This window comes from Pimephales promelas, chromosome 14 (genome assembly GCF_988280905.1).
Source record: "Pimephales promelas chromosome 14, fPimPro1.hap1.1, whole genome shotgun sequence".
Classification (NCBI taxonomy): Eukaryota; Metazoa; Chordata; class Actinopteri; order Cypriniformes; family Leuciscidae; genus Pimephales; species Pimephales promelas.
Genome location: NC_142782.1, coordinates 15,627,820 through 15,640,405, shown reverse-complemented (window position 1 = coordinate 15,640,405; position 12,586 = coordinate 15,627,820). Strand labels below are relative to the sequence as shown.

Sequence of the window (12,586 nt, the reverse complement as noted above, 5' to 3'; positions counted from 1 at the left end):
TGTTGTCACGATACCAAAATTATTGTTTCGATACCGAAACCAATTAAGAATCGAGATTTCGATACGTTTTCGATACTTTTCCTGAAAAGGAAAGTATTCCTTACAGGGCGTTTCACATGCACCTCCTTTGCATAGGTCTGTGCTCTTTAAATGCTGTAATAACCTAATATAAATAAATCACTGACAAACATGCACATGCTCTGATTATAATCATATAGCCTATAGATCATTTTAGCTGACGTTTTGTATGCTTTATTTTAGCAGCTTGCTTTATTTTTACCAAGCGAAACAAAGCAAAATGTAGATCTTCATCTGGGGAGCGATATTTTTTTTTTTCCTAGGATGGTAACTGACCCTGTCAACTGTTAATCTCTGCATTACTGTAAAGATGAAAGATTGATAGTTTTGAAAGGGTTGAAATAAAAGCTTGATAGATGGATGGATGGATGGATGGATGGATGGATGGATGGATGGATGGATGGATGGATGGATAGATAGATCTTGCACAGAGGTTACGCAGTGCATTGTTCATGCATCTCATGATCTATAATAACACTCTGTTCCCATCTCACCCATGCAAACACACACACATACCCACACAGCAAATGTCAGTTTATCTGGGAGTATAGCATCAGCTCAGTCCTTCTGCTTGTGCCAGTAATATATGACATTATACACAGTCCCAGCCATCTGCTGGTGGTACCTATTTCCCCCTAAACTTTCTCTCTCTCTCTCTCTCTTTCACCTGAGCCAACATCTCATCATCTCAACCAAACAACCTATTTAAAGTGACATGTAATTCAGAGCATGGATGGCTTGGAAAAATGAAAGTGTTCTCTCCCACACAAGGGACATCATAGCTGTGGAGATGTACTCTCTGGCTCATTTGGGAAGATTGATGACTTTTGTTTACTTTTGAGACTTTTCAGGTGAAAGTCCTCATGCCCGCAGAGAGTGAATTTGCTGAAGTGCATTTTTTGGTAATAGATAATGTCTGTGGGTAATGTGATGGCAAACATGACCCCTTTAACACTCTCTTAGTTAGAAAGTGATCAATGCACTTCAATGGAGAACATGAAAGGCAAATTGTCAACCTGAATTGTGCACTGCATTTCATGCCTCACACTTCAATATTGTCTGAATCATAGTGATGCTATTATAACAACCATATCTGGGTTTCTAACAGAGGCAAATCAACAAGCATGGCCAAGGAAATGTAGACCGCTTTTAGCACAAATATGCTGAAACATTTAAAAACAGTCACCACTTTGAGTAATAACACAGTGGGTCATTTGAGGTTCATCTGAACAAACACATGAATCTAAAGATAACTAATGCAGCTGTCTAAGATGCCACAAATAGAGCTGAAATAAGCCATGCATGCATATATACAACTGGATCCATCCAGCGAAATCTAGTTATAAATGTCTACATTTTTTTTAAATGAATAAAGTAATGCTTTACATTATGAAACTATTCTTTAGTAACAGTAGTTTTTTTTCCTTTCAACGGGAATCTTAAATGATTCAAAGAGAGGGAGAAAGAGACTGCTATACAAAAATAATCTCAGTTTATTATCACCAATGACATGGCTAATGTTAAATGTTTGCCTCACTATCACACAGAAACACCCCTCAATCTCTGTTAGCACAGTGCTCCAAATAGGAAAACTCTGTACACAGCAAGCTCAAAACTGAATACATGTACATGTATGTAACCACACCAAATGTACGCTAGTATAGGCAATAATTCACCACGTTTAAGCAGGAAATGCACAAACAAGTAGAATACAAGTAGAATCAATGAATGACCCTAACCTTGAATTAAGGATCCCTGCTTGGCTACCAGGCTTTCCGTTTTAGACCAAAGAGACTGAGTACGAGGAAGCTAGCTCTGTTAAAGTGCGTCCTCAATTACTGAGCTTCCTAAATTGCACGCAACAGTCAATAAACAGATGCTTGCCATTCCTACAGCTACGAACAGCATACGTCATCAGTGTGAATGAAAAGCTCTCGTTGCTCCTGCTCCCAGCTGAGATCAAGGGGAGAGATGTTAACGCATTTAATCGTGTCAGGAATCTTCTCAGAATTATGATTATTATTAAAAATAATAACAGTTCAATAGTCTTTGGCGTGAGGCAGTCTGTAATGTCTCTGAGCCAGGTGTCCACATCTTCCCTTTGGTCAGTGGGGTTTGTCGTTCACAACATGTTGGCACGCTGGGGTGAAGAGACTGATGCAGATCTTTGTGGGGTATAAGCCTATATGTGGTTGAATGGCTAAGTGTCGTTTCAGCAATTATACACCAATAGTGAAGTGTCGTAATGACTAAATGTTGGTCTAAGTGTAGACAGGTAGGCTAGTGATGGGGCTAGTCACTCAACTGAGTAAAGGAAAGAAAGAGAAAAAGTTCAACTCTCAATGGAAAGAAACTTTTTTTTTCAATAGGAGAAACATTTTTTTATAAATATTTTCTATCACCGAAAAGCTGGTTTCAACTCGTGATGCGAGGACTTCGTCACTCAACTGAGTAAGGGAAAAAGAGCGAGAAGTGAACAACCAATTTCAATGAGAAAAAAAAAAAAACAAGAATGATAATTCTTAACCAGGAGAAATATTATTTTCTCATAAATGATTCCTATCAATGAAAATCTGTTTCCAGACAGGTAAACAATATTATTGTTTATGTTTGCAAGGAAAAATAATAGAAAAAATAATACTGATACCTCTTTTCTGAGTTTGAAAGGATTGACACCACACACCTTCAGTCACACATCTTTGAAGGCGACGTTTGCTCAACAACTGATCTTGGATAAGATCTTGGTCAAAATTTAAATTGCGTTTACAAATGCAGGGAGAGTATGAAGAGCGAAAGAGGGTTTGATTAAAAATCAAATACTTAATAATTTGTTTGTTGGAAAAGGTTATCTTTCTCTTTCTTTTAGAATCGATTGATGGTTCTTCCAGGTTTGTTCCCTATAAATGTGAAGAATAAGAACAGGAAAGACGTGATGGAAGGAAAGCAAGGAGACTGGATCCCACAAATGGCTCAGAGGTCTTTAAGTCTACTATGAGTATAGAATTGATAGTTGATGAACAATTAAACACCCAACTTTTTAAAAAGAGGATTGTCTCTAGTTTATGACAGTTGCTTCAATGCATTTAGGGGTGTGGTTCTGGTCAAGAAAATCTCCTGAACTCCAAACTGAATGTCAGAATATGGAAATAAAGATGATTTAAGCAATTTTGAGCATGGCATGGTTGTTGGTGCCAGATGGGCCGGTCTGAGTATTTCACAATCTGATCAGTTACTGGGATGTTCATGCACAACCATTTCCAGGATGGTGTGAAAAGGGAAAAACATCCAGTATGCGGCAGTCCTGTGGGTGAAAATGCCTTGTTGATGCTAGAGGTCAGAGGAGAATGGGCCGACTGATTCAAGCTGATGCATCTTTTACTGAAATAACCACTTGTTACAGCCGAGGAATGCAGCAAAGCATTTGTGCAGCCACAACACGCACAACCTTGAGGCGGAATGGCTACAACAGCAGAAGACCCCACCGAGTACCACTCATCTCCACTACAAATATGAAAAAGAGGCTTCAATTTGCAAGACCTCACCAAAATTGGACAGTTGAAGACTGGAAAAATGTTGCCTGCTCTAATGAGTCTCAAATTCTGTTGACACATTCAGATGGTAGAGTCAGAATTTGGCGTAAACAGAATGAGAACATGGATCCATCATGCCTTGTTACCACTGTGCAGGCTGGTGGTGGTGGTGTAATGGTGTGGGGGATGTTTTCTTGGCACAGTTTAGGGCCCCTTAGTGCAAATTGGCCATCGTTTAAATGCCACGTTCTATCTGAGCATTGTTTCAGACCATGTCCATCCCTTTATGGCCACCATGTTCCCATCCTCTGATGGCTAGATAATGCTCAATGCCACAAAGCTTGAATCATTTTAAATTGGTTTCTTGCACGACAATGTGTTAACTGAACTAAAATGGCCTCCACAGTCACCAGATCTCAACCGAATAGAGCATATTTGGGATGTGGTGGAACGGTAGCTTCATGCTCTGGATGTGCATACCACAAATGTCCATCGACTGCAAGATGCTATCCAATCAATATGGGCCAACATTTCTAAAGAATGCTTTCAGCACCTTGTTGAATCAATGCCACGTAGAATTAAGGTAGTTCTGAAGGCAAAAAAAAAAATAGTATGGTGTTCCTAATAAACTTTTAGGTGAGTGTATGCTTTGCAATAGGCTGTATTTCGTATTAGTTGTAAATTCAAAGACATTCACTGTCCTACCTCAAAGTGCAAAATGTGAAACTGTAAACATGGTTAGAGCAGTATTACTAAAGTCATTCTTCCAGTAGATGGTAGACTAATTGCACATATTTTAATTGTACATTCCAGCTCTCACTCTACTGTGGCTAGTTATTTTGTGTGTGTGTGTGTGTGTGTGTGTGTTTGTTTGTGTGTTTGTAATGTAACCTGAGGTTTTTGGACAGAATTAGACTCTGGCGACTTTTTTTTTAACTCTAGATTTGGGAACATTGGCTCGGCTGCAGCTGGACCAAGAACAAAGGCCCTGAGCTTACGCATCCATCATACAAGCAAGGGAATTGTGTGCTTTTCCACATGACACTGCATGTCCACACTGTATTTATGTGTTGCCCTATTTAAAACATTATTAGAGAAAGTGCACCATGTCTAATTTATGAACCTAGTGGATTTGTAATGCAACTTTGCTTTTTTTAATTTTTTTTTTATTATTATTTAATTTTCTGTGGTATCAACCCAATTTGTCATATTTCTTTGCACCTCTGTGATATGTGAACTTGATTCCAGAAGCATCTTTTAAGAATGTTTATTTTCAAAGTAAGTAATGCGGTTTTACCTACATTTTTTTTTTTTTTTTGACAAAAATCCAAAAACGTCCATTCGGCCATATACATACTATATGCAATTCACTGCAGCTTCCAGCTGAAATAAACACGTGAGGCAGTAAAATATCAACTTATATTCTTTTTCACAAACAAATATGATTACAGGGGCAGATTAACTTACTTGTGCATGGTTCCTTTCTCAATACTCTGTTAAAACCTCAAAACACTTTTACCAAAGTGCATGATTCTGTAAAATAATACATTTTGAGATGCATATCATATTCAGCTTCATATGTATGGCTTTTCTCAAAATGTAAACTTGTTAGTTCAACTAGTACAGCATTGCACTTGCAATACAGAATGTATGAGTCCAGTTAAACTTGAGTCATATTAAAAGTTTAAAAATGGCATGGTTGCTTCAGCAAATGTGTTTTCTATCTCATGTTTGCTTTTGTTAACTCTCTTGGTAAAGTTTAGGGTAGGGTTTAGTGTAGGCGGTACGTTATTTTCACATGCAATAGAAAATTAACCTTTTAGTGCCACTCTTTGAACATTTCATTTCTGAATACATATAACAACCAATGTTGCCAGATTCACATTTATCTGTTTCAGATAAAACTGAATGTGCCTTTAGTTTCACACTGGGAAGTGTGAGTAAACATGCAGGAAGCGACGTAATTTTTCAATGAGCCTTGGTTGAAGAAAAAAAAAACCTTACTTAACAAAAAACGTTAAACCTTTCTTAAAAAAAAAAAAAAAAAAAAAAAAACGTTATATATAATTTATTTTTAATCACAATTAGTATATCGGAAGGAGCAACTTGGTCTTAAAGTATCGCTAATAAATAATTGGAATGATTATTGTATATAAATAAAAGTGCTTGTCTAAAAAGCTGTCAAAGGTGTAAATTTAGTCGATCCAATCGCGTCCACAGATCTCTAATAGTCAAATAAAGTTGTTATTTTTGTTTGTTTTTTCCCATACAAAAAAGTATTCTCGTCGCTTGATAAACTTATAGTTGAGCGACTGTAGTCAAATGGAATATTTAAATATATATTTACAAATATAATAAATATTTAAACATTTTCTTCAATGACGTTCTGGGCTGTCAAGTTTCAGTCCCTTAGGGTGCCTAGCAGTGATCCACCTCTCAAATTTAATCAAAAATATCTTCATTTGTTTTCCGAAGATGAACGAAGGTCTTACGGGGTTGGTACAGCATGGGGGTGAGTAATAATTACTTAATTTTCATTTTTGGGTGAACTAACCCTTTAAATCTTGCCAAAGGCACGAAACGAGTCTAGTTGCCTCCAGTGGACCCTTCAAATAGGAAGTAGGTGCATGACGCACTCGTGTGTTTGTGTGTGTGTGTGTGTGTGTGTGTGTGTGTGTATATATATATATATATATATGTAGCATGATGATGCTGTTGTCTGGCTCATGTCTCCCTAAGTGACTTAATTTGCTGCAGCTGTGAATAGTTCTGGGCAGTTAATTTTGAGCCAATCGCCAGGGCTACACCTCTTTTATAAACCGGGACTTTTATTTTGACAAATGGTGTTACCGGCACGCGTCCTGTTTACCTGCCCAGCGACCTGATGTCTGCCTGGTTATCGGTCTACCGAAGTGCCGCGAGTATGGTTGGCTTCATTTCTCTTCTCTTTTAACTCGTTAACTTTATGGCTTGGGCTTATAGGGAATGTTTTGTGCTATAGGATCCCTGGTGCAGCAGCAGCCCTTTCACCAGCTGAGCGTGCGCCCTGTGGTCGGCAAACAGAGCTCAGGGCTTGTGAAAATCATAGGTATGTTGCTATACGGAGTAATAGTTTAAGGGTTAATGTGGGGACTATTTGTAAATTGACATCCTGTGCATTTTAGGGAGTGCTGTTTAACCGGGGGTGCGGCCGCAAGTTTGCTTCATCGATACTGAACATCGGCTGCTTTGCTTATACTCTTCACATTACATGTTCATGGATTTAAAGTTACGTCGTACCCGGCTGCCTTATTCACACTCGGCAAAGGAGTATTGAACTCAATTATTATTATCTCAAGTTAACAGGTGGCTGGCTAGCGTGTTACATCGTTGCCTGTTTAACATTGTTTGATCTTCCTTCCTGTCTCTGTTTTGAAATCAGTGCTTGAGTGGTTGATGGACTGACATCACTTTAATGTTTTTATTTATTTTATTTCTTACTCTTGTATGGAGGCCTTTTCTTGCTGTTGATCTCCAAGAGGATTGGCCTAAGTGTGATTTTTCTTTTGTGGTTTGTCCATGTTTAATTGTTTATTTTAATTGAGTCCCGGTTCACATTGTTAGCTAGTACAACCTTGGACTTCAGAACAGGTGACTTATTAGACAATGTTTATGTAGTTTGTGTGCGTAATTTTGTTTAACTTCCACGTGTCTGTTCATTGTCCAGGTGCTGAGAACTGCCAGTGGGAGCAGTGCCCCTTGTGGTGGCGGGTCCCGTGGTGTGCTGTGGCTGTGTGTTCACCAAGTGTGGTCATTTCTCTTATGGTGTGTGTGAGTGAAATTTTGACACGTGTGAATGGGGTGTTTTCATGGACGCTCCTTGCTTTAGTCACTAGCTTCCCACTGGTAAGACTCCGCTCTATTGCCTTCTGTCTTGAGTGTGTTCATTGAGTTTAAAAGTGAAAGGAAAATAAAAATACTATTTTTGTACTGAACCACTGTCTCTGGCTATCTGTCAACGAACTTGAGTGCCTGATTGAACTTAATTCTTTGGGTGTAAGTCCCATCGTGGCGTAGTCTGCAAACTGCCTGGGCCTAAGCCCTGTTAATTGTCTGTGTCCGTATCCCATTCTGCCACATTTGGCGTAGTCGGCAGGGTTGATGGGTAAAGCCAGAGACTGGTTCAAATTTTGTTTTTCGTTTTTTTGTGTGTTTTTTTTCTTTTTCTTTTACAAGCAAAGCAGCAGCTGTTCGTTGGTGGACCGATAACGGGGCAGGTAAGGTGGGGATTGGTTTTTGTTTTTTGCCAATTGGATTGTGCATTGCCAAAATATGGAACGGGGTGGCCGAGGGGAGTGAGTTACAGGAGTTGAGGGACTTGATGGCTTAGATGGTAGCTGATAATGAGCGCCTACGTCAGACCCCAGGTCATGCCCCTACCCTGGCTCCTGGCCCTGCTTTTGTCTTTTTCATTGAGTAGCCGTAAAGGTAGGGGACCTGTAACCAGTGCCTTACTCACGTTTTAGCCGTTATGTCTGAGAACTCGTGTATCACTTGTTTCTCCTGTTTTAGCCGTCATGTCCGAGAACGTGCGTATCACTCGTTCTCGTTGAGTAGCTGTAAAAGCAGAGAACTTTTAACGAGTGTCTCGTGTTTTTAGAGTGGCCGTCATGGCAAGAGGACTTGTACCAAGTATCTCTCGTGTTTCTTGTTGTGTGGCCGTAATGGCAGAGAACTTGTAGCAAGTGTCTCGTGTTTTTAGAGTAGCCGTCATGGCAAGAGGACTTGTACCAAGTACCTCTCGTGTTTTGTGTTGTGTGGCCGTAATGACAGAGAACTTGTAGCAAGTGTCTCGTGTTTCTAGAGTAGCCGTCATGGCAAGAGGACTTGTACCAAGTATCTCTCGTGTTTCGTGTTGTGTGGCCGTAATGGCAGAGAACGTGTAGCAAGTGTCTCGTGTTTCTAGAGTAGCCGTCATGGCAAGAGGACTTGTACCAAGGGTCTCTCTGTTCATCTATTAGCGTCCTACAGTGAAGGTGAGAGTCTTGGGGTAATCGTCGGGCGCCGATTAAAAAAAAACGGGGCAGATTGTAGCATGATGATGCTGTTGTCTGGCTCATGTCTCCCTAAGTGACTTAATTTGCTGCAGCTGTGAATAGTTCTGGGCAGTTAATTTTGAGCCAATCGCGAGGGCTACACCTCTTTTATAAACCGGGACTTTTATTTTGACAAATGGTGTTACCGGCACGCGTCCTGTTTACCTGCCCAGCGACCTGATGTCTGCCTGGTTATCGGTCTACCGAAGTGCCGCGAGTATGGTTGGCTTCATTTCTCTTCTCTTTTAACTCGTTAACTTTATGGCTTGGGCTTATAGGGAATGTTTTGTGCTATAGGATCCCTGGTGCAGCAGCAGCCCTTTCACCAGCTGAGCGTGCGCCCTGTGGTCGGCAAACAGAGCTCAGGGCTTGTGAAAATCATAGGTATGTTGCTATACGGAGTAATAGTTTAAGGGTTAATGTGGGGACTATTTGTAAATTGACATCCTGTGCATTTTAGGGAGTGCTGTTTAACCGGGGGTGCGGCCGCAAGTTTGCTTCATCGATACTGAACATCGGCTGCTTTGCTTATACTCTTCACATTACATGTTCATGGATTTAAAGTTACGTCGTACCCGGCTGCCTTATTCACACTCGGCAAAGGAGTATTGAACTCAATTATTATTATCTCAAGTTAACAGGTGGCTGGCTAGCGTGTTACATCGTTGCCTGTTTAACATTGTTTGATCTTCCTTCCTGTCTCTGTTTTGAAATCAGTGCTTGAGTGGTTGATGGACTGACATCACTTTAATGTTTTTATTTATTTTATTTCTTACTCTTGTATGGAGGCCTTTTCTTGCTGTTGATCTCCAAGAGGATTGGCCTAAGTGTGATTTTTCTTTTGTGGTTTGTCCATGTTTAATTGTTTATTTTAATTGAGTCCCGGTTCACATTGTTAGCTAGTACAACCTTGGACTTCAGAACAGGTGACTTATTAGACAATGTTTATGTAGTTTGTGTGCGTAATTTTGTTTAACTTCCACGTGTCTGTTCATTGTCCAGGTGCTGAGAACTGCCAGTGGGAGCAGTGCCCCTTGTGGTGGCGGGTCCCGTGGTGTGCTGTGGCTGTGTGTTCACCAAGTGTGGTCATTTCTCTTATGGTGTGTGTGAGTGAAATTTTGACACGTGTGAATGGGGTGTTTTCATGGACGCTCCTTGCTTTAGTCACTAGCTTCCCACTGGTAAGACTCCGCTCTATTGCCTTCTGTCTTGAGTGTGTTCATTGAGTTTAAAAGTGAAAGGAAAATAAAAATACTATTTTTGTACTGAACCACTGTCTCTGGCTATCTGTCAACGAACTTGAGTGCCTGATTGAACTTAATTCTTTGGGTGTAAGTCCCATCGTGGCGTAGTCTGCAAACTGCCTGGGCCTAAGCCCTGTTAATTGTCTGTGTCCGTATCCCATTCTGCCACATTTATATATATATATATACACACACACATATATATATATATATATATATATATATATATATAAATAAATCCAACTCATGCCTGCACGCCCTTCTGATTCAGTAACCTGTCATACATGTCCTCTGCCTTAGTGCCAAACATCAAACCAATAAAAGCACAGCTGTTGTTGAACAAATGAAAGTGACAACTAAACTAGAAAAAAAGTCATATAATCATGCAAGAACAGTTTGGCTTTTCCAAGGTTTCTACTTAAGGCTGTGTGGGCTTTTGCTGAGATTAAGCAAACTGACAGGGTTAAAATTGGGTGGTATGTGATGGGCCTTTGTGCAGGGGGATTCATGCTTGTCACAAACTATTTGGAGCACTTGAACTGTGCTGATGTGGACTGAACTAAAGGCACAGTAGAAGATATCATTATCTGTGTAGGGAGCCGCTCTGAGTGCCTCAGATGGTCTATTTGGTTTATGCCATGATGTGGACTCAACCAGGGAAGAGGCTGTGAGTCAAAGACAGGCTGTGTAAACTGCGGCAGACAGAATATAGACAGCGAACACCTGTGAAGGTGTGATATGTGTAGAAAAGGTATCGAAAAAAAAACCGACAGAATTTATGCTCTGCCGCATTCTGTCAGATGCTTTGAATACAGTTTTGACAGTATATTAACAAACATCTGAATCCAGTTTATGATCAAGAGGCTGCGTTTTAGCTGAACGAACCGGCTTCAATTTAAAAATTGTTTTACACAAAGTTGTTTCTTGTTTTTTTTTTTTTTAGCTTCTCTTTGTTTTCAGTTTAAAATTTCACATATTTTGTCTACTTAAATCTCTGAATATAAACATTTGTACTCGTCTTGAAACGTGTGTCAGGGGATTATTTAGATTCAGGGTCTGCACTGATTAAAGTGGATCAAAGACCAAGTTGCAAATCATCTCGTTCACTGTTTCACTCGAGTTTTGCTGTAGTGCTTCAGATCAAACCTTCTCTGCTGAACACAAACAAAAACACCTTTTATTATTTTATTAAATATCAAAACATATTTTATTCTCAAGTATTATTTTTGCTGCCTGAATATAAAATTTAGATTATATACAGTCTATTACTACCCAGCACTCATCTGCACAGAGCCTATTTCACCCTGTGTCTTTTATTAACAACAGAAACAATTTGACTCGAGAAAATCTAAGATCAAACAACAATGTTTTGTTTCTCCTCCTCTGGCTTTCAGATGTACTGTGCATTCATTTTACTCCCAGAGATAAGAAGGTCAGACACTGTAAATTGGAATTCATCAGAGTCCTTCCCCATACACAGAGAGAGATAGGCAGGATCACAGAGGTCCTCCATGTAGGTGCACATGCTACAGCAACTGTTTACCTGACATGACCTTGTTTGCATTGGCTCGGACCACTTGCGGTCCTGCAGAGGAGGATAGTTCAAGAGCAAACCACAATTCTCTATCGGCCAGCATCTGAGACGAGAGGGTGTGTGCAGTAGGTTACATGATTTTGGTCTATTATAAGGAGCCTAACTTCTCTTACGAGAGGTTTTCTCGTATTGCGCAAGTTAGCTTACACTATGGGAAAGATTCATCTTTTCGAAATATTAAAGCTATTATCCTTAATTTTGTATTCATTGTCAATGCAGTGCAGCAGCTAGCAGACCTAGAGCAGACTGTCTAGCATGCTCATAGGCTGCCCTGCGGGAACTGCAGCAGCTTACCACTGAGTAGGGTTGGGTATCGGTTGGATTTTATCCGATACCAGTACCTGCTCGGTATTTTTTAAATGGTTCCGGTGCTTAAACAGTTCTTGAATCGGCACCTAAGAAAACGAATCCACACACACTCAATACCCCTTTATTTACAGGGCGAAACTGGACACAATATAAATCTTTAAACAATATAGATACAAGTAAAATATGGTAATAATAAATAAACCAATATAAAATAAAAAATCACATTTACATAATATCAAATAAAACAATTTTGTATCCAACAATGTAATAATACTGGAGATTAATAGAGATTACTACCAGTGTAATTTAATATCAACATGGCTAGGCTCCCATGTTTTATCTGCTTGAACCAGTCATGTAAGTTATCTGAAGAGAAAACGCAAAAGTGGCGTTGCGTCATCACTTTTTATTCTGCGTTTAGACGAGCATTTTGTCTGGGAAATCCGTGTGCAAATGGTGACGCAAAAGTGTGTGAAATTCAATGTAGTATGCACTTCAGGCGGCTAGGAGTGCATACTACAACACCACGTCCATGTGCCTGCGTACAACCTTCACTGTCAAGCAGACTTTTGCGTTTTTACCGTTTACACGGGAACCCGGCGGCGGAGCGTTTTTAAGATTTCCACTATTTTGCATTTTTAAGCCTCAAAAACGCTGTCGCCATGTAAACGAAAGGCACATCCGATAAAATATTTTTTACGTTTTCACCCGGAATCGTTCTCTTGTAAACGGGGCCTTAGTTTGCCGATTTTGGTA

At 39.8% G+C, this 12,586-nt stretch overlaps 1 long non-coding RNA gene across 2 annotated transcripts; it reads left to right on the top strand.

The window, feature by feature from the left end:
- The first annotated feature begins 6,365 nt into the window (after window positions 1-6,365).
- On the top strand, window positions 6,366-10,059 carry LOC148973704 (uncharacterized). 2 transcript variants are annotated; one of them, XR_016146487.1, is made up of 3 exons: window positions 6,366-6,529; window positions 6,610-6,696; window positions 6,773-10,059. It is a non-coding gene; the product is annotated as an uncharacterized LOC148973704 (long non-coding RNA). The 2 variants fall into 2 exon arrangements; XR_016146486.1 differs by having other exon boundaries at window positions 6,375-6,529; window positions 7,315-10,059.
- The last annotated feature ends 2,527 nt before the right edge of the window (window positions 10,060-12,586 follow it).